Source organism: Arachis ipaensis, chromosome B05, assembly GCF_000816755.2.
Source record: "Arachis ipaensis cultivar K30076 chromosome B05, Araip1.1, whole genome shotgun sequence".
Lineage (NCBI taxonomy): Eukaryota > Viridiplantae > Streptophyta > Magnoliopsida > Fabales > Fabaceae > Arachis > Arachis ipaensis.
In genome coordinates this window covers 40987888-41008491 of record NC_029789.2, presented here as the reverse complement: position 1 = coordinate 41008491, position 20604 = coordinate 40987888, and the positions used below count along the sequence as shown (strand labels likewise).

The 20604-nt window shown below is 36.8% G+C and overlaps 1 pseudogene; it reads right to left on the bottom strand.

Annotated features, from left to right (window-relative positions):
• The window catches only part of LOC107640551, an 8773-nt pseudogene continuing 3650 nt past the window's right edge, over positions 15482-20604 (bottom strand).

Sequence of the window (20604 nt, the reverse complement as noted above, 5' to 3'; positions counted from 1 at the left end):
GAAAAATAATAATAATAAATACAATAAATATTTTTTAATTTATCTAATAGAGTGATAGTCTTTTTTTATCTAATGTTTATTTAAAAATCTTACCTTGAAATGACAATTTTAATGGCTGTTCTTTAATCTTGTCTGCTAACTTTCCGATTCTTCTATTTCAATTTAGTTTTAATTAGCCATAGATAAAGTCACTTACAAAGAAATCAGAAAAAAGGAAAACAAAATGAGAAAAAATTTGAAACTCGTGTACTATCTAAGCGTAACTTTACTATTAATTGTAAATTTGTACTACCAAAGACACAAGCACCATCCTACCATAATTTGTGAGTTTCAATCTTATTTAATTTATTTCTTCCTCGAATTATTACTTAGCCATACTCTGGAACAACATAATTATTTTTTAAGAGGAGTGTTAAGCGCTAGTAAATTTTGTGATTTATAGTCATTAATTAGTTATTATTAGTATTTTTAATGATGTAAAATTATATCTAATTGTATGAAATTACTTACTTTTCTTTTACTAATTAAGTGCTGATAAAATTTTTTTAATAAAAATGTTAGCCTTCTAGACTTTCTCTATATTAAGTAAATAAAATATAATAAAATAGATTGTTTTTGGTCCGTGCATAACTTGAATATGATTGATAATTTCCATCTTGTATAGTCTTTCTTTAGTGTTGAGTTTTGCTCATGAACAAATCATACTATCATCTCAACTCCGGCGACATTATGTTTTATGCTTCTATCATCTTGTCTCTTTAATCTCACAAATCCTTTTGTTCGGCTGAAAAGAAAAATGAATTCACCAAAAATACTTTATGAAAAAATAGAATTTCAGTATATAAGACAAAAATAGCTATGCGTATGTGCTTTAAGTCCCAGAAAAAAAAAAATATTGAGTGAGAGAACTGGGTGTGTTTGATATATGATTTAAGTGTTAAATTGGCTCTGTATTGCATTGTATTATTTAGCAGAATCATCACAAAGTTTGGCGATCTCGGACATAGTACAAAATTTATTTTTCTATTAAGCTAAATTAACGAGACATGTAAAATTTTAATTTTATCTTAATTGAAAAATTAACATCTTGTTTGCATACTTTCTTTCTCTCTTTCCACTCGTGTATTATTTACTATTTTAACTAATTAAATATTTTGAAAGACAAGATTAAATTGAATAATATTTATCATTTCAGGAACGAAATTAAACATTTACCACATTATACATCTTTTCACAAGAAAGTGGATAGGATTATGATATATGCAAAGTATATCATATTGTAAAAATTTGTATAATATTGTTACCTTTGGTTAATATGCTAAGTTGTTATAAGGTTTGATAGAATTTTATTTATTTTTGGTGAATAGGTTTGATAAAATTAATAGTATAAGTGTATAACAACAAAATTTTAAATTCTAGGTCTTGTTTTTGGTCAGTTTTTTTTTTTTTGGTATTATTTTTGGTCAGTTATTCTACACCTTTATCTGTCCGAAAACTCTCTTCGTTTTTGGTGACTGAACTCTACCCATACTAAAAAGGTAATATTTTTGGTCAGGTCTACACTAAAGTTTACATAATGTTATTAAACTCCATGTCTTTCTCCAGCCCAAAATGAAGAGCTTTTGCCAACTAGAAGGCTAAAGCTTCCCCCTTCCGTCCTCTTCGTATTTTTTTGCTATAGCATTCCACTACCATTAACCAATGTCAATAAATTACTATTTGGGCTGAACCAAAATTAATAGGTAGATTCTACTCTACCTTCTTACAATAACATGTAAATTATTCTCTATAATATGTCATTTCTTAATTAGTTATTATCTTAACTATGGTTAGACTATTTTGTAATTAAATTATTTTTTAAAATAGGTAATTGTATAATTTATTAAAATATTAAAAACTAAATCTTTGCTTCTTCCCGCAAATCATGCTTCCAGAAAATGAACCCTAATTCTCTGTAATGGCTTTCGGCTTTTCACTCCTCTCTCATTCCGTCAGCGTCGTCGCGCCTCCCAAGCTTCACCACCTTATTGGGTATCCCGTTCTCTTCGTTTGTCGTACCGTTGCTGACCTCCAAAGCATCGCCACTACTGTTGTCACAAGCAGTGCCGCGGTCCTCAGGTCTCCTTCTTTCTCACTCGGTCTCTGTTTCTGTTTTTGATGCGTGTGCATATTTAATATTTTTTCTTCTTGATTTCAATTGATTTATTAAGAATTTATGTAAAATAATCAATGAATTTAAAGTTAGAATGAACATTACTTTGATTAGTTGAATTTCATTGATTACAGGAAGTTTTAGAAGAAAAACAGAAAGAAACAAAACAAAAAAGAGGATGGAGAGCATCAAACAGAAAGTTCTCTATGACAAATAGTGACAAGCAGAAAGCTTTTGTGAATGACAGAAAGCTCACTGGAAGGAGAAGGTACTACATGAGGGAAGAAAAGGCATATGTGCGTACGCACAAGCACAAATTAAATCACCATTTCACGTAGTACATGCGCAACTTCACGTAAGACTTGGCTAGTGTGCGTACGCACAAGAAGCAGATTTTGGGTAGTGTGCGTACGCACAAATGCAGTTTCACGTTGTACGTGGAATTTCCCACGTACAATGCCAGAACACAAACAGAGGCATCAATTTTAGAGTTAAAGCCCACGAACAACGTGGAAAACCTCACGTACAACATGGGGGCATTACAGGGGCAACTTGGGCCATCAAAGACAGGTTCACGTACAACGTGAACATTTCACGTACTACGTGGAATTTCATACACTTTCCAGGGCCTCAATTCAAGCAACCAAATTGTCCAATTCTTCATCAATTCAAGGCTCAACTCAAAATCCATTAATCTCAGCATTAATTGAGGATTGCAAGGAGATAAAGATTGGAAGTTATGCTAGAGGCAATCATTAATTAGATAGATTTGATTCTATTTTGATTTTGATTCTATTTTAGTTTGAATTTAAATTTAAATTAGGGTTAGTATTAAAGGAGAAGGGAGACACCTGGTGAGGAGCTATTCTTCGGCACTTTGCAGTTTTAATTTTTGAGAGATTTCAAGGACGAACATGAGTTTCTAATTCTCTTCGGTTAAAGTTAGGAGCTCTGTTAGTTCTATGGATTAATGTAATAACTTTTCTACCTCTAATTTTTGCAATTTATTTCTTCTTAAGAAAATATTTTCGTTCTTCATCAAAAAGAGTTTGAATGTGTTGGAAAACAATTCTTCTCTGACTTGAATTTTCTTAATCTCTTGGAAAAGTTGATTAATTAAATTAAACTTGAAAACCGTTTCTCATAATTCTTAAGTTTTGAAACTGGATTGATAAGTGACATAGTGGCTTTAGAAATCAGAGACGTGCATAACTCTTTTCTTGATTAAGTGACTAAGGGATTAATGCTTAATTTGGTTAAAGAGAAATTGAATCACAAAGAGATTGGGATTTAATTACTAATGATTTGCCATAAAAGAATCATTGCATGATTAGAGTAGAAAGTGAAAAATGTTAATCCGGATGTCTAATATCTCTGAAACCTTAACTTTCTCAATTATACATCTTTTTCACACTCATTGTTTGCTTCTGTTATGTTTTGTTTAATTGTTGTTTATGTTCAAAGGCTTTCAAAACTCGATTTGACAAGATTGATCGGTTGATTTTGCTTGCTTAATCCATTAATCCTCGTGGGATCGACCTTCAGTCACCTGAGGTATTACTTGATTCAATCCGGTGCACTTGCCGGTGTTTTGTGGAATGTAAAATTTGTATCAGCCTTCTCTCAGCCCTTAACGACGTTGTTCAAGTACTGTTGCTGTAGTTGTTGCTATTATCACCGCTCTCTTACAACCTCGTTGTTTCTGAGATTAGGCTTTTGTTATGTTTTTTCTTTGCTTTATGCAATTTAATTTGGTCCAAAACTGAGTTAATTTGGATTGCAAATAGGCAATTTGAATAATAATTGCTTACATGTTCTTTTTTATATACATACCACGACCTGTCTATCTTTGATTTCAAGCTTTCTAAGATATCTCTGTAGGCATGACATTAAATCAAATTGTAAGAACCAGAGTTTTCACGTAAAATCGTTTTAATAAAATAATAATTCTTAAGTACCCGGAGTAGATTCAAAATTTAGAAGTTTTAATTTGAAAAATTTAAAGGTGAAATTTGATTTTAGTGAATTTTTCTGAGTTGGAAAATGTATCTTTTTCGAAAAAGTTTTGTAAAAAATGCGCACTGGCGCTTAAGCCAACAGTACCGACTCTAGTCTATCCGATACTGTGTTTTGAGAAAAATAAAATTTTGAAAATTGATTTATTGTTTTAAAAGGACAAAAATAATTTAGAATTGAAAACCGGACACTAATCTTAAAGGTTTTGGCCCAAAGTGGGCCAAACGGACCAAAAATACTTAGCAGGTTGGACTAGGACCAAGTGGGCCCAAGTCCAACATATAAATGCCCTAACTAAGAGGCATTTGATGCACGAAAAACTTGTCTCTCAACAAATCTCCCTTCGGCAAGTGTACCGAATTTGTCGTCAAGTAAAAACTCACAATAGAGTGAGGTCGAATCCCACAGGGATTGATTGATCAAGCAACTTTAATTAGAAGAATGTTCTAGTTGAGCGGATCCAGAATTTGGGTTGAGAGTTGCAGAAAATAAAATGGCGGGAATGTAAATAATCATCCCAACGTTAGTGACAATGTTGAGTGTCACTAACGTTGGATCATCCTTCATTTCTCATCGTTAGCTTCCACGTTAACCAGGTTAACGTGGAAGTTAACGTGACTCTTGGGGGTTGTGTGGTTGCTTCAACGTTAGCGACAATGTTGAGTGTCACTAACGTTGTCGACAACTCTTCATCCCTTACGTTAGTTCCCACGTTAACCAAGTTAACGTGGGAGTTAACGTGGTACTTTGCACCATAGGCCAACGTTAGTGACAATGTTGAGTGTCACTAACATTGGCTTCTCTTCCCCAACGGCCAAAATGCCTTGGCATCACAACACCAAACTTAAAGCTTGCTTGTCCCTAAGCAAGTACTGGAACAAGAGAATGATGAATGGAATATCCAGAGGAATGAGTCATTCTTGTGGAAGTTATGTTACTGATTTTATGGTAATTTCATGCATAGCAATTTAGGTTCATTCCATTACTGGCTTTCAGACCTTTATCATGTCCTAAAATACCCACTTTGTTTATATCCCATGAGACTTTTATTCATTGATCCTTTTATTGTTATTTCAAGGGTTGTTTGTGTTATTTAGGCTAGGTGCTCTGTAAGGGGGCAACTCTTTAAGATAAGCTTTCAGCCAACACTCCCGAACCAGTTGGTTCAAGGTGCTAGGTGTTGAGACACCCCTAAGGACTTACTTGCTCAAGTCTCTCCCCCATACATACACACTACATGCATTTAGTTTATTTATTTTCTTTTCTTGAGACCTTGGTGTCCAGCACCTCTTTGGGTTACTAAGTGCTCTGTAGTGAAGGTTACTCTTGATAGTGGACTTTCAGCTGATAATCCCGAGTTAGTTAACCCAAGTTACCAAGTGATAAGGCACCCCTAAGAGCTTATTCATCCAAGTAGATCCCTCACACAGGAGCACCACAGACACTTGCCTCAAGATTAAAACCATTGATGCCTAGCCTTATTGCTTACTCTTTTTCTTTTGTTTTTCACTTCCATTGTTCTTTCCCTTTTCTCTTCTTAGGATCTTGTTATTAACTTAGTCTCATGAGTGTATCCAAAGCAAAGTATTCAGGCCAGATAATTGTCATCCCAGCCTTGTGGTTGAACCAACTTAGCTAACTTATGACTACCCAAAGATTCATGAATGCACTTCCACAATATGAACTCTACTCTGGTCTTTTAAAAACATAATCATTCTCTTCTTCAATTTGATTTAAAATGGAAAAGCTTACAAGTAAATAAGGGAATGATGCAGTGACATTTAAACCTGAAATCATGGACCTATTCAGAAAGGAAAACTTAAAAGACAGAATTTTAAAAAGTTTAAACATAACATGGAAGCAGGTTCTATTTCATATAAGATTTTCCTTATTTAAAGCATAGAAAACGATGGACTAAAAAGAACTCCACCACCTTTCATTCATGTGGATGTCCATGCTCCCATCCTTGTTTGTCCTCATTGTGTCTCTCTTGAGTGCTTGTACTTCCACTTCCCTTGCCTTTTCCAAGCAGCTTCCTCCAGAAACCACTATCTTCCATCTTCTTCTTGAGTGTCTCCTTTTGCTGTTTCACTTTCCTCTCTTCTTGTTCTATAAATTCTTTTTGGACCTCATCATATGTAGGGATGTCATAGTGTAGCTGATGCATATTACTGGTCATGTAGTTCAACTCGGCTTGAGTGTTTACATAGAACTCCTCCCTATGTAGTTGCCTTCCTTCATTGAGTACACTGAACTCATTGAAAGTTTTCATTTGGACTATCTGCCGCTGGTTGAGTTCTTGCAAGTGCTTCTCTTGAATCTCTTGCCTCTCATTCACTTGGTTGATGGCTTGAGTGAGCTGGGAGTATTGTTCCTGCTACTGCTCCATTTGTTGTTTTTGCCATGCTTCCTGTTGGCTCAGCCGGTTCAGTATTTGCTCTTGTCCTTCCATATGTCTCTGTCCCAAATCTTCAATGGCTCTTAGAAGGTGAGTCATATTCAAGTTGGCTGGGTCATGATGCTCTTCTTGTTGATATTCTTCCTGATGATATTCCTCTTGATGAGCTTCTTCCTGGGCCCTTTGCCTTTCTATATGTGGCCTTCTTAGTTGCTGAGCCGGTGTGGTATAGACCATTCGCTCGAGTGTGACTGGCCTTCCTGAGTTCACCCAGTCTGGGCTGCTGTCCTCAAATATTACCTTGGCCTTGTTGCACAAGCGGAGAATGGTGCTGGGGTACCAAAGTCTGGCACCTGAGTCAGCTTTCTCAGCTGATTCTTGAATCCCTTCGGCAATGAGCTCATGCACCTTGATTTCCCCACCTTGTACTAAGCACTGTACCATAGTGGCTCGATTGATGTTAACCTCTGAATTATTAGTAGCTGGTAGGATGGACCTCCTTACAAGCTCAAACCACCCTTTGGCTTCAGGGTGAAGGTCTCCCCTTTTTATGAATTTTGGTCTCCCATCTGAGTACCTCTCCCAGTCAGCGGCTATGACACAGATATCTGATGCTATCTCTGAGAGCTCATCCTTATCGGGGCTTCTACTTATCCTTACCTGATAACTCTCCTCATCAAAATAAGGTGATTTCAAGTGAAGAGCTCTTGTTATGGCACTTGGGCTGAAGTCCACCTCCCTTCCTCTCACATAGCTTTTGAAGGTTGGGGCTTTGGTCTTATCCTCTATAACTGCATTTGCATAGAATTCTTTGATGAGGTTTCCATTGATCTTCCCCTCTGGACTGGTGAGCAATTGCCACCCCCTCTGTTCGATTTTTCTCCAAATCTGTGGTGATTCATTGGCATTGATTTGGAAGATTAACTCTGGCAATATCTTTCTAGCCCTTATCCGCTCAAATTCATGCTCATGAAAGGCAGTCTTGAATCTCTTGTCATCAAAAGGAGCACTCTCCATAGGTTCCTTCCTCTTTTGCCTCTTTGAGCTTGATGATGCCATGACTTGAGTTGTTATTTGAGGGGGTTTGAGGCTTCGGATAGATGAAGAGTGGGTTGGTTAAAGCAATGTGTGATGAAGGGTTTAGTGTGCCAATAGAAGTGTGGAGAGTGGGGATTTGAATGTGAGGAGTGAGCATGCACTAAGGTTCACTTATATAAGAAAATCATGAGTGAATGAAGGGTGTGGATTGCATGAATGTTTACTAGATGGACGGATGGGGTTGTTTATGAAGGAAAGACAAGGATCATCACTTAATGAGAGTGATTGGTTCGGTCTTCAAGGGTCTTCTTTCTCCAATGTTGCATGGCAGCGTTTCCCCATGCGTTCCCTCTTGAGACATGTGTGTAGTGCTCTTCATTAAGTGGCGAAATCTCTCCCATTTAATTGTCCAATCAATCCCTTTTCATGCTTCTTTTCCTTTCCTATAAAAATTTGAAATAAGGAAATTAATATCATAAAAAAAAATTTAAACTCTACGGCTAGAATAAAATGAAAGAAAGGATTTGATTGTTTATTTATGAATTTCAACTAACTAATTAACTATTGGTGGGTCTTTATATGCATTTTGGTGGCACCATGAGGTGACACCAAACTTAGTTTGGATCACTGTGATGGAGGTTTTGTGTTCAAAGCTCCCAAGACTAGCATGCATCTTGGTTTGCTTTGAACACCAAACTTGTTCCTCACTATATTCTGCATAAGAAAACTTTCACCAATTGTTTGTCAAGTTTGGATTGAAGCTCATAAAAATTGACTTATTCATTATCATCTGAAAGCATATAAAACATGGGTTGCCTCCCATGAAGCGCTTCTTTAGCGTCACTAGCTGTTTCTTGTGAGAGTTTGAAGACATTGAAGCTGAGTCGTTCATCATGGATTCTCAATATTAGCTCCCCTTTCTCTACATCAATAAGTGCTCTGGCCGTAGCTAGGAATGGTCTTCCCAATATGATTGGGTGAGTGTGACTCTCTTCCATGTCCAGAATGACAAAGTCTGTTGGGAGAAAGTATTTCCCAACCTTTAGCTACAACATCTATGGCTTCCTCAATGGTCTTCTTCTTGTTCAAGGATCCTCCAGATGAATGGTCTACGGCCTTCTTTGACTCATAAGAGAGCCTTTCATAGAAAATGTGCAGCTGGACCCATTCGTTGAACATGTCAGGTGGACACCTTCTTGTTAAGTCCTTGAACCTCTCCCATGCTTCATACAGAGTCTCACCATCTTGTTGCCTGAAAGTTTGAACCTCAGCTCTCAGCCTATTGATTCGTTGAGGAGGGTAGAATCTTGCTAAGAATTTGTTCACCACATCCTCCCAAGTTGTCAAGCTCTCCTTTGGGAAGGATTCCAGCTACTTGGCTGCCTTGTCCTTGAGTGAGAAGGGAAATAAGAGCAGTCTATAGGCGTTAGTCAAATTACAACAGAGCTCCCTAACCCAATGAAAGGGGTTTAGTTGTTCATAGCTCTTGAAAATGAAAACAAAGATGGAGAATACATCATAAAACTAGAAATTGCAAAGAAAGTAAAATACAGAGAGTAGTTCTCTTTTTCCCAACCTCCAGAACTTCTTCTCAATTCAAAGCTACTCCTATATATACTACTCTTCTCTGCTTCTAGTGTGATTCTTCAAGTCTTGGGCCTTTGGATCTTGAGTTTGAAGGATGTATGCTTGAATCAAGGCATAAGTGAATATCTACCCAGAACTAGCTTATTTCCTAAAGAAATGCATGAAACTAACCTAAAAACAGTAAAGAAAAGATCAGTGAAACTGGCTAAGATGCCCTGGCATCAGCATTCAGCCTCATTTTCAAAAAAGAAAGAGAGAAGGACGGTGAGAAGAGAGAATAGAAGGGGTTTGGGGTTTTACTATTCACCCAAACCTTGTTTTGATCATAACTTAAGCTACGGAGCTCCGATTGACAAGCCATTTACAGCCACACGAAGCCCTCGATGAGCTCTTCGTTTCTATCTAGGTTTTGCTGGTAAGATTTCGAAACTCAAGCTCCAGTTTTCATCCCAAAAAGTTCTGTGTTTTTAGTTCTATTTCTTGAGTAGATTTTGTGATTTTGTTTGTTTATGGGTGATCTAGCATTGGAATATTATTGGGTTTTACCCTTAATCTCATTAAATAAGGTAAGGTTTCACTAAATCGTTGTGTTTAGTTGTTTTTTTAAACCATAGGTTTGATGTTTGTATGTTATGTGATGTTAGATTGAGTTTTGGTGGTTGTTGGAGTTGGTTGAGGCTTTGGATCGAGCTTGGTGGCTTTGTTTTGGTGTTTGGTGCGTTTGAAAATCGGCCAAGGTATGGTTTCGGTTTTCTTTATGTAATATGTAATATTTTGGGAACCTTAGGATAGTGGACCATAAGATAGGATTGAATGTTGTTGGTGTATGCCTAATTATTTATGAAATTATGTTGTATGATGAAGAGGATTATAGGGAATGTTGGAATGTATAATATATGTTTATGATGCTTGTTGAAGGATATTGATGATTATGATGTGTGATGATATATTATGATGTTGATTGTGGATTTTGAATCTTGTGGTTGGTGATGATATTGAATGGTGTTGATTTTGAGTTAATGTTGCATGAGGATGCATTATTGATGTTGAGCTATGATTGATGGTGGATGACTATTATGATGATGGGTGGTAAGTGAAGTATTTATGTATGAGGAATTATTGATGTGTAATGTTGTTGTGAAATGTTTGGGAGCTTAATGATTTGCTTATGAATGTTGAGAATTATTATGGTTGTTGAGAGTTGTTGGTATTGTTGATGATAGATGATGAATCATGAAAATGTTATTGATGAATGAGGAGAATTAGGAGTGTTTATGATGATTTTAGATGTTGGAGGATTATGATTTTGATGGTGTGGAATAGTGTAAATGGGAGGTTATTGATGGTTGAGTTTGAGGAATGAATGGTATGGACTTTTGTGTTGTTTTGGTAGTAATTGGATTGTGAGTAGTTTGGTTTTGAAATGAGAGTTTTGGTGAAAGTAATTTTTTAAGGTTTTTGGTAAAAAAGGATTTTAGGCCAACTTTGGTGGATCATATCTTGAGCTACAGTTTTCAAAACAGAATGATTTTTATATCAAATTAAAGGTAATTCAAAGAGATTTAAAACGGTGTAGATTTTGTAGAAATTTGAATTTTGTAGAGAACGATATGATCATTGAAAGTTTGGCTCAGAAATTTAAATTCTGTGAAGTTACAGAATTTGTGATTTCTGGTTTGTGTGCGCACGCACACTGCTGTGCGTATGATCTGATCAGTAGCAATTTTTAACTTATGCGTACTACAACCTTGTGCGCACGCACACCCTATGTATTTTTGAAACTGTGCGCATGCACACTCTTGTACGTACACACACACACGGGGATATGGCTACTGTTGGGAGTGCTAGCATGCTCTGTGCGCGCACGCAACCAATAAAGTTTTGCAAGTTGTGCGCACAGACAGATTTGTGCGCACGCATACATTGGAAGGTACACTCTGTTGAGGGCATTCGCACGCATTGTGTGAATGAGCAGAGTTGGAAATTTTTACTCCTGTGCGTACGCATACCTCTATACGTACGCACACTTCTTGAAAATCCTCTTGGGCGTGCATACGCACAACTCTATGCGTATGCACACTGCCCTGTTTTTCAAAGAAAACCTTATTTTTAACTGTTTTACCTTCCCAGCAAGCTTGTAAACTTCCGTAACACTTGTTTAAAACCTTTTTGTCAGTTTTAGGATCTTAAATCAAGGGAGAATATAATAAAAGAATAAAAAGGGTATCTTAGTCATGAGTTAGAGCCGGTGACCTAGGCTTGGAAGGTTTGTGTAACTTCTAGTTTGAGTGGGGCGTGTTGAGTTGTGAAGTATATGGCTGAAGAGGTTTTTGAGAAGTTGGAAACTGGTGATGGTTATGACAAGTTGAAGGCTTGGAAATAAATGAGGAAATTATTGGATTATATGGGAGTGTGCGGAGCCTATATCTCCGGTGTGGTAGATTTCTTTACTGCATAAGTAATTATTGTTGAGAGTGTGCGGGGCCTATATCCTTGGCATAGCGGATTTCTCTACTGCATGACTAGTTGTTGTTGAGAGTGTGCGGGGCCTATATCCCTGGCGTAGCAGATTTATTTGCTGCATGAGTAGTTGTTGTTATCTCCTTCTCTGCTGAATGAAGTGTGCGGGGCCTATATCCCTGGCGTAATAGACTCCCTACTGCATGAGTGTGCAGGGCACTATCTCTCTGGCATAGCAGATTCGCTGCTACATGAGTGTGCATGGCACTATATCTCTGGCGTGACAGAAAAGGCTACATCCGGAAGGATGTGTCGGGTTGGCATTTACAGACCGACAAGTGATATCCCGAGCCAATAGGACAGACATTCATCATATGCATCTCTTATGTGCTTGTTTGCTTTGATTAATTGAGTTTGCCTAAATGTATAACATGCCTACTTGCTTCTTGAATTACTTGCTATATTTGAATATTAACTGTGTATTACTTCCTTGTATTACTTATGATTGTCTGGTGCTGAGGAGGTTAGGTAGGTGGTGGCGATGGGATCGCACGGAGGTTAGGTTGGCGAAGGCTGTGGAATACAACGATGTGATTAGTACTATTTAAAAATCCTTTAAGATTAGAAAATCATGTTTATTGTTTATGGTTTACATTAATTATTTTGTTTTAAGCTTGAATATTCTGTATCAATGTGAAGTTCTAGGATTGCCTTCTGTGTCCCGAAACCTTATATCTTACATTATTGGGCAATGTTACCATACTGAGAACCTCCGGTTCTCATTCCATACTTTGTTGTTGTTTTTCAGATGCAGGTCGTAATTCACCTCGATGAAATTGCGGACATGGTGGCAGAGTGGAGTATGGTTCCTTCCTTGTGTACTTCTGTTTTATTTTGTTGTAGTACTTTCTCTCACCTTTCTATTATAGACTTTATGGCCTTAGAGGCTTGATTTGAGAGATAAGTTGTATAAGCTGTTTTAAACTTCAAAACCTCTTTGTATTTCTCTCACCTTTCTATTATATATATCTCGTTAATTTGATTATTGCCTTGTGTATCCTAGAGCTATCTACAAGGTTTATATGTATTATGTCTTGTCCTGTTCGTGCTTATGCATTTAATTATCGTGTGTGGACGTTTCGTGTTTTGTATTTCTGCTTTACGTGACCTTGAGCTTTTATTCCTTCATCGGGCTTCTAGTATTACTATTTCTTTCTATATATATAATATTATATGAGCCTTAGAACTGTCGTGACACTTTGTTATCCCTTGCTTTATGGCACGAGGTAAGGCTTAGGGTAATGGGGTGTTACAGAAATCATATTCCAACTCTTGAGCACTTATATAATATTTTGAATTTTTTAATGACACTATGTTGAGTTCTTCTAATAGCTAGCCTTTTTTTTGTTTACTTATTTTCTCTTTACTGGATCTTTCTCTAGTAAAGGGGATTAGCACTTAGCAGTTTACTCACTAGATTATTTTATCTATTTGATATATTTGTGTGCTTTTTTATTTCTACCTATAAAGTGAATAGTATCTTTTGACAACATGCAATTTGTGTTTCAGGTTGAAAAGATACAAAGGCTTCAAGAAGGGAGGCAAAGGATTCTTGTGGCAGCAGACTTAGTAGGAAGGGGTATTGTCATAGAACGGGTTAACATAATGATCAACTATGACATTCTTGATTCTGCTGACACTTACCTGCACAGGGTAATTGCTTGCATTTTATTAAGACTTTTTTTTTTGCAAAAAATGATATGAATTAACTTACCACATTATTAAATTGACCATTATGCCATCCATATTTACATGGTTGTATTTTCGTTTAAACTAATTGGTTGGAAGAGTTGGTAGATTTGGCACCGAGGGGCATGCAATTACTTTTGTGTCTTCAACAGCTGAAACTAAGAGAGCATTCAGTTCATGGACAAAGTAAAAAAGATAGGTCCTAGGTTGGAAATTCAACCAATGATGTTGCTAGTGATGTAAGCTGTTAATTTTTTACTATTGGCTACCTTTTTGTATTTAAAAGACTACCTTTCATAATTGTGGTGAAACTTGCAGTTGAATGCTTGGAATAAATATATAGTTGCAAAATGGTATACTAGAACAGAGCTTTTCCTTGATGGTAGTAATTTCTACTTACTGAAGGCACTAACTAATGTAGACATTCATAGGCTTTGCATATTTATTCTTTATTTTGCATATTTAGTTGTTTATGATTGATCATGAATAATGAGAAATTAAATGCATCAAACTTTATAGTTACCGAAGGAATTGGAATGCTGAGTATGAATGTACTACTGAGTATTTTCAATTCATCCATATTGTAAACGATTCTAATATCTTCTAGTTTGGAAGATTATTTTAATTTACTACCACATTCGCTTGATATGACATGAAAGTTCTTACCTTAAAAAGAACTAAACAGAATGGGTCCAGTGTGATGAGCAACAATGGAGGATTTTCATTTTACAGTAAGCAACTCTTCTAGGATGTTAGAATCATATAAGAAATGTTAAGTTCATCACTGGTCAAAATTGTGGCTTTAAAGTTGAGTTGTATAACTTTTACAAGATTTGAAATTTGAAGATTCAGAACTAATCTAGTACATATAAAATTCGAAATTTACAATATGATCAATAATGTTATTGTATCCTATAATGATGTCAATTTTGGTGAGAAATATTCATGATTTTTATTTCTTTATTTTATTTTATTTATTCATGATTCAACTACTAATATCTTTATTGCAAAGGTTGGCTACAGCCTCCACCCAATTACCCTATTGAGTAGACACTGGCCACCATTTTTGTGAACCTAAACCATGCATGTATACATTCACAGTACTCAAATAAGTTGCATGGTTGGCATTGAATGGCATGGTGGCAATTTGCACCCTTTTCATATAAATAGACAACAAAGTTAGGTCGGTGGCAGTTTGCCATATTAATGATTATTCTATTTTCTCCTTTGTCAGATTATTAATGGTAGGCAACAAAGCCTGAAGAAGATCGCACCCCTTTAGTCACTTATGTATCGTCGGACAAGATGTGAGATCTTGGGTTTGGGATTTGTTTAAGTCTTTGAAAATGAGAAAGGTGAAACAGAATTTAACAACAAAAAAAAAAGATTAGAAACTATAATGACACAACTCTTCAAGACATGTGTTATACACATTTTTCTTTAGGTTTAATTTGCTCGACCAATCTAATATGACAAGTAAAATTAGTTAATGGTGAATTTTATGCAGGATAAAATAAGGAAAATGAGTTATTTTTGTACTTATAAAGTCAAGCCTTACACCAATGATATTTTACAGACTGATGTTCTCTGTTTTTTGTTTTGCGCAAAAAAAAAAAGGATTAAGACGGAGTAGATGAAAATGATGAAATGAAATGATAAGTTGTTGTACGAATTGGTGTATTTTGATATACCAATTTGACGCCCTATTTTTAAGTGCTGAATTTATGCATCAACATACTCATGAAGAGAAACATCCTTTTAAGAAAATTCAATTCTTCAACAGGTCACAACTATTTAACAAATCACAACCCTTCAATAAATTATAACTAATAAGTCATAATTCTATAAAAAGATGTAACCCTTCAATCATGGCTTCTCATATAATTTGAAAATATATCTCACATGAAAGTGAAAATGGAGTAACCATGGTGACAAAGTAATAAGAGTTTAACAGTGACATGTAGCATAACATAACACTGTGTATCACAAAAATGAAACCAACATGTAAGATATGCACATTTGAAAATGGTAATAATAAACCAAACTAACAATGGTCCCATCTTAAAATTTTTATATTACAACTATAGATGGGAGAATATCAGATACTGTTCGTATCTACAATCTGTCTCGTGGTTGAATATACAAGACTAAAAAAGACAAACAAAAGGAAAAACAATCAACAAACCACACCGAAATACTTGTCCATTAACCTGTTCTCCAGATTGTTCTATATTTTTCACTTTCATATGCATAAATTGAAGCATTTCAATGAATAAATAACATAGATTTTTTTACTTTCACTTAATACACTTTAACAAACTAAACTCAATTTTAAATAGCTTAAGTTCAACAGGCTTGATATTTAGAGCCAACATGCATGCTTTGTCTTAGGAACCACTAGTGGAACTCACTGCAGTTTTTTGCACCACAGTTATAATTTTTCCTTTTATTGGGTATGACAATCTCCTTGCTTTTGCAGACCCTTTAGCATTTGCCAAAGGAAGGGTTGACGTTGGGATTTTTGCCAGTAAAGAAGTTCATAAAAACAGTCGCGTTGTAGATATAGTCTCTAAACTAACAAAAATCCCTTCATGCAAACGTTTTGGCTGTCACAAGTAACAAACCCCTTAAAAATTGTTAACCGAGTATTCAAACCTCGGGTCATCTTCTCAAGGAACTGCAAGGAAGTATGTTCTTATTATTGGCTATAAAGGTTGTAATCGGGGTTTAGAAGGTGAAAAGCAAGTGATTTGAATGACAAGTAGAGTAGATGGCAATTAAAATAAATAAATACTATAAAGCAGACTTTTGACAAGGTAAGAAAAATTGGAAGTCCAACTTAGTTATCTCTCTCAACAATAATGAAAGTTGAATCTAAATCCCACTTAGTTAACCCTTGCTAAAACAAAGAAAAGTCAAGGGACTAATTAGTTTGACCTTCGAATCCTATTTATTTCCTAAGAAAAAGTTGGGATTATTGAAGTTCAGTTCAATTAGCAAGATAACGATTATCAATTATGCTGAGTTTGACAACTGTTGAGTTACTGATTTCTTAACCAATACCAAAGAGGGAAAAAGTAAATTGCTGGAATAGAATGTCTTCAGATCAGAAACAATGATAACATAAATTAAAAAGAGCAATCATAAACTGAAAATACCTCAAATATCATTAATTCAAATAATAATCTGTAACATGGAATAATTCATAAGCCAATTGGGCAACATCTGTAGATACGAATAAAAGCATTAAAGTAAAAGTAGCATAGAAACATAAATTAAAGTAAATATTAAACCTGGATCGAGAGTCACTCTTAAAAACTAAGAGAAGTCCTAAATCCTAATCCTAAGAGAGAGAGGAGAGAATCTCCCTCTCAAAACTAAATCTAAATCATGGAAAGTAATAAAAATGCGAGCTCCCTTTGAATGGATGCATTCCCCCACTTTATAGCCTTTAGTCTGTGTGTTCTGTACCTGGATCTGGGCCAAAAGGGCTTCAGAAATCGTTGGGGGCGTATTCTGTAAATTCTGATACATGGCCTCTGTCACGCGTCCACGTGGGTCATGCGGTCGCGTCATCTGGAGTTTTTCTTGTGGCGCGGTCGCGTCGGTCACGCGTCCGCATCGAATGCGCTATGCTCAAGTCACGCGGCCGCGTCAGTCATGCAGCCGCATCGCTGCTTCTTCGCTCCTGGCACGCGATCGCGTCGTCCATGCGATCGCGTAGATGCCAGTTTCTTCAAAACTCCGTTTCGTACTTTCCTTCCATTTTTGTACGTTTCCTTTTCCATCCTTTAAGTCATTCTGCCTTAGAAAATCTGAAACTACTCAACACACTAATCACGGCATCAAATGGAAGTAAAGGTAATTAAAATAATTAATTTTAAAGCTTAGGAAACATGTTTTTCACATACATCACATAATAAGGAAGGGAAAGTAAAACCATACAATTAATATGAATAAGTGGGTGAAGAATTGAATAAATCATTCAAACTAAGCACAAAATAACTCATGAAATATGGGTTTATCAACCTCCCCACACTTAACAATAGCATGTTCTCATAATTGGACATATAGATTAAAGCAAAGTAAAGAACATCAGAATAAAAAGAAGCGAAACACACAGGAATGAAATTATGGTTTGGATGCAACCATACAATTAAGCTCAAGACTTACAGGCTGTGTGTTCTCTAACTCAAGCATCATATATCATTCATATATGTTATGCAGGTTTAGTTAAAAATTCCCATTATTCTCATAAAAAAATTATTTAAGGTAGCCTTTAAAGTTTTGATGTTCCTCCTTGATGAAATGTTGTCAACTTAACTATATGATGTAATGCTATATATACAAGGTTTATGGATTTAAATCTGTTATGTTCAATTTCCTAGCTTACTTCCTTTTTATATTTTTCAATTTAACTATGCTATCTTATGCTAAAATGGGTAAACTATACTAATTAATCCACTAATAAGTCAGAATTGCAAACTAAACTAAATAACTAAAAATATGAACTAAAAATGCAAAATGCAGAAATAGAGTAAAAATACATAAAAGTAGCAATGTATAGGTACTCAGAAAATAACAGTAAAAAGAAAAATACAAAAAAATATCCAAAATAAAAGAAAAAAGAGATGTAGTGGTTCACCAAAATAAAACGCCAGAGATGGCGACCTCCCCACACTTAAAATGAAGCATTGTCCCTGATGCTCAGTCAAGCCGGGTGTGAAGGAGTGTCATCACTGGTAGGGATGGTAGCTGGAGGCTCTGTGGTGGTGGTGGGCTGAGCGTCTGGCTACTGTAGAGGCGGTGCTGACTGGATCGGGATCTCCGGATCTGCAGCCTCGATCTGATGCGTAACCTCCTAATGTGGTGCAGCCTGCTCTGTGCCTGCCTGCTGATGGGTCTCCTCCTAGGGCTCATCCTCCTCCTCCTCTAATGGCTCTGATAGTGCGTCGGGCTCGGAGGGGATGTCACCACCCTGTTGGATCATCAGCTTCAGATGCGAATAGCGTCGCTGGCTGCGATGCTCCAATCTCTCATACCGGCGCCGGTTACGGCGCTCCATCTGGTCAAGCTGTCGGAATAGGCGGTGCACGAGGCGGTATACGGGCTCAGAGGCAGGTGGAGGTGCAGTGGTGGCAGCAAGGGCAGTAGGGGCAGCTGTGGATGAAGAGGGTTCAGTAGACGGTGGGGCTGTCTCATCAGTAGCAGTGAAGGGTGGTGGTCTGTAGCCCAAAGCTAGGAAGTTCCTGCTGTGAGGAATGATCTTCCTGCAGTCCGCCGCTGGTGGTCTCTCATCGGCATCCTCCCATGGCACGTTAGCTCGACGGCCTAGCTGTGTAACCAGATACGGAAAAGGGAGGGTGCCTCAGACGTGGACCTTAGCCATATAATGCCAGATAAAGCGTGGTAGATAAAGGTCCTTACCCTCCATCACACACCATAGGAGGGTGATCATAGCAGCTGGGATCTCCGTCTCATGAGTACTCGGCATCACATAGTTGCTCAAGATCTGGTGCCATAACCGAGCCTCATCATTTAAGTACGCCCTCTTGATCCCTCTAGGCATGGTGGTGTCCTGACCCATCTCCCAAGGAACCGTCGGGTCGAGAGCTATCCGTGCCTTCACAGCATCCCAATCAAACTGCATCAGGCGCATGTCCTCCTCAGCCTTTTGATAACCATCAGGCTGATCAGACTTGGCTGGGAGCCAGAGAATGTCCTCTATGGCCTCCTCAGTGACCAGAATTTGTTTTCCTCTCAGGTTCACTGCATCGAGGGTGGTGATGTAGTAGTTGCAGTAGAATTCCCTGACCCAAGATGCATTGACCTCTGTCAGTGCTCTCTCCAGAAAGAACCAGCCTTTTTGCTTGATTTGCTCAGTGGTGTACTGCTGGAGTGCTTCTGGAATCCTCAGAGTTCTCTCCAGGTATAGATTCCTAGAGTTTGCAAATGCCGGATACTTCAGCTCGCAGTATCGGTTTGCAAATTTTATTGAATCATGTGCAGGGAGTAGCTGGTTAGCTTTTTCCTGCTGTGTAAAGTTCTTATCCTGCCATGAGGTATCATGCATTAGGTCAATGATGGACTGGGATGAATCTCCTCTTTTGTGCTTGCCAGTAGCTTTGCCCTTTCCTTTCCTCTGTGAGGCAGACATCCTGAAAAATGAAAAACCAGGATATATAAAAATAGGAAAGCAAGTAGGCATATAGGCAAAGAAAACACAAAGTGGCATGAGAGAATTTGAATGAGGTAAATGAGTTAAGTAAATGTGTATTAAGGATTGTATAGTAGTTTAAAAGTTTGAAAGGAAGAAGTTACAATCCAAAATGTATCAGAATTGACGTTAAATAGAAAAATTGTCATTATGCCATGGTTAGAAAGTTAGAGGAAAGTGAAAAATCAGAAAAGATATTTTAAAAGGTTAGTATGGTGAGAATTTGAAAAAGAAGTCAGTAAATTAAAATTGGTGAGTCAGTAAAAAGTGGGTTAAAGTAAGTGGCATAAAGAAAATATTCCATGTAACAAGGATTCACAGGTAGGAACTATAGTGACTCATAACCAAACAAGAAAAACAAGTAGATGCTGATTCAAATAGATATAAAGAAAGCAAAATTGGGAATCAAAACATCACAATTGTAGTTTATAAACTAGGAAATCAAAAGGATAAGAAAGCATGCCCTGGCAATTATGAAATGGTCTGGTTAAAGCAGTGGAAAACAGAGTTCAAATTGCCAAACCGAAATATGAATGAAAACATTTTTATAGAAATTTGGGCAGCATTCTGACTAGAATTGGATTATCCCGGAAAATAAACAGCAATCAAAGCAGTTCATATGAATTAAAAAGTCAAGCTGCAGGTACATATATATAATATAAACATGAAAATTCAATGTAAAGAGCAACAATATACAAGAAATACAGCATATGAACAAGATTACAGCAACAGCAGATTTGCAAATATGATAAAACAGAAGCAAGAACAGTGCAAATAAACAGACCTAGATCCACTAACCACAGCCTAATCTACCTAACAACCTAAAATCCACTACAACATGCAAGACTATCTATCCTAATTATGAACAGAAATGGAAAAAAAGAAGAAGAACTACGAACGGAGAAAAGGGATTGCGTGTTGCGGAACCTGGAAGGCGGAATAAGGAGAGTAGGCAGGAAGGTGGTTGGGTGGTGGTGATGGTGGCGT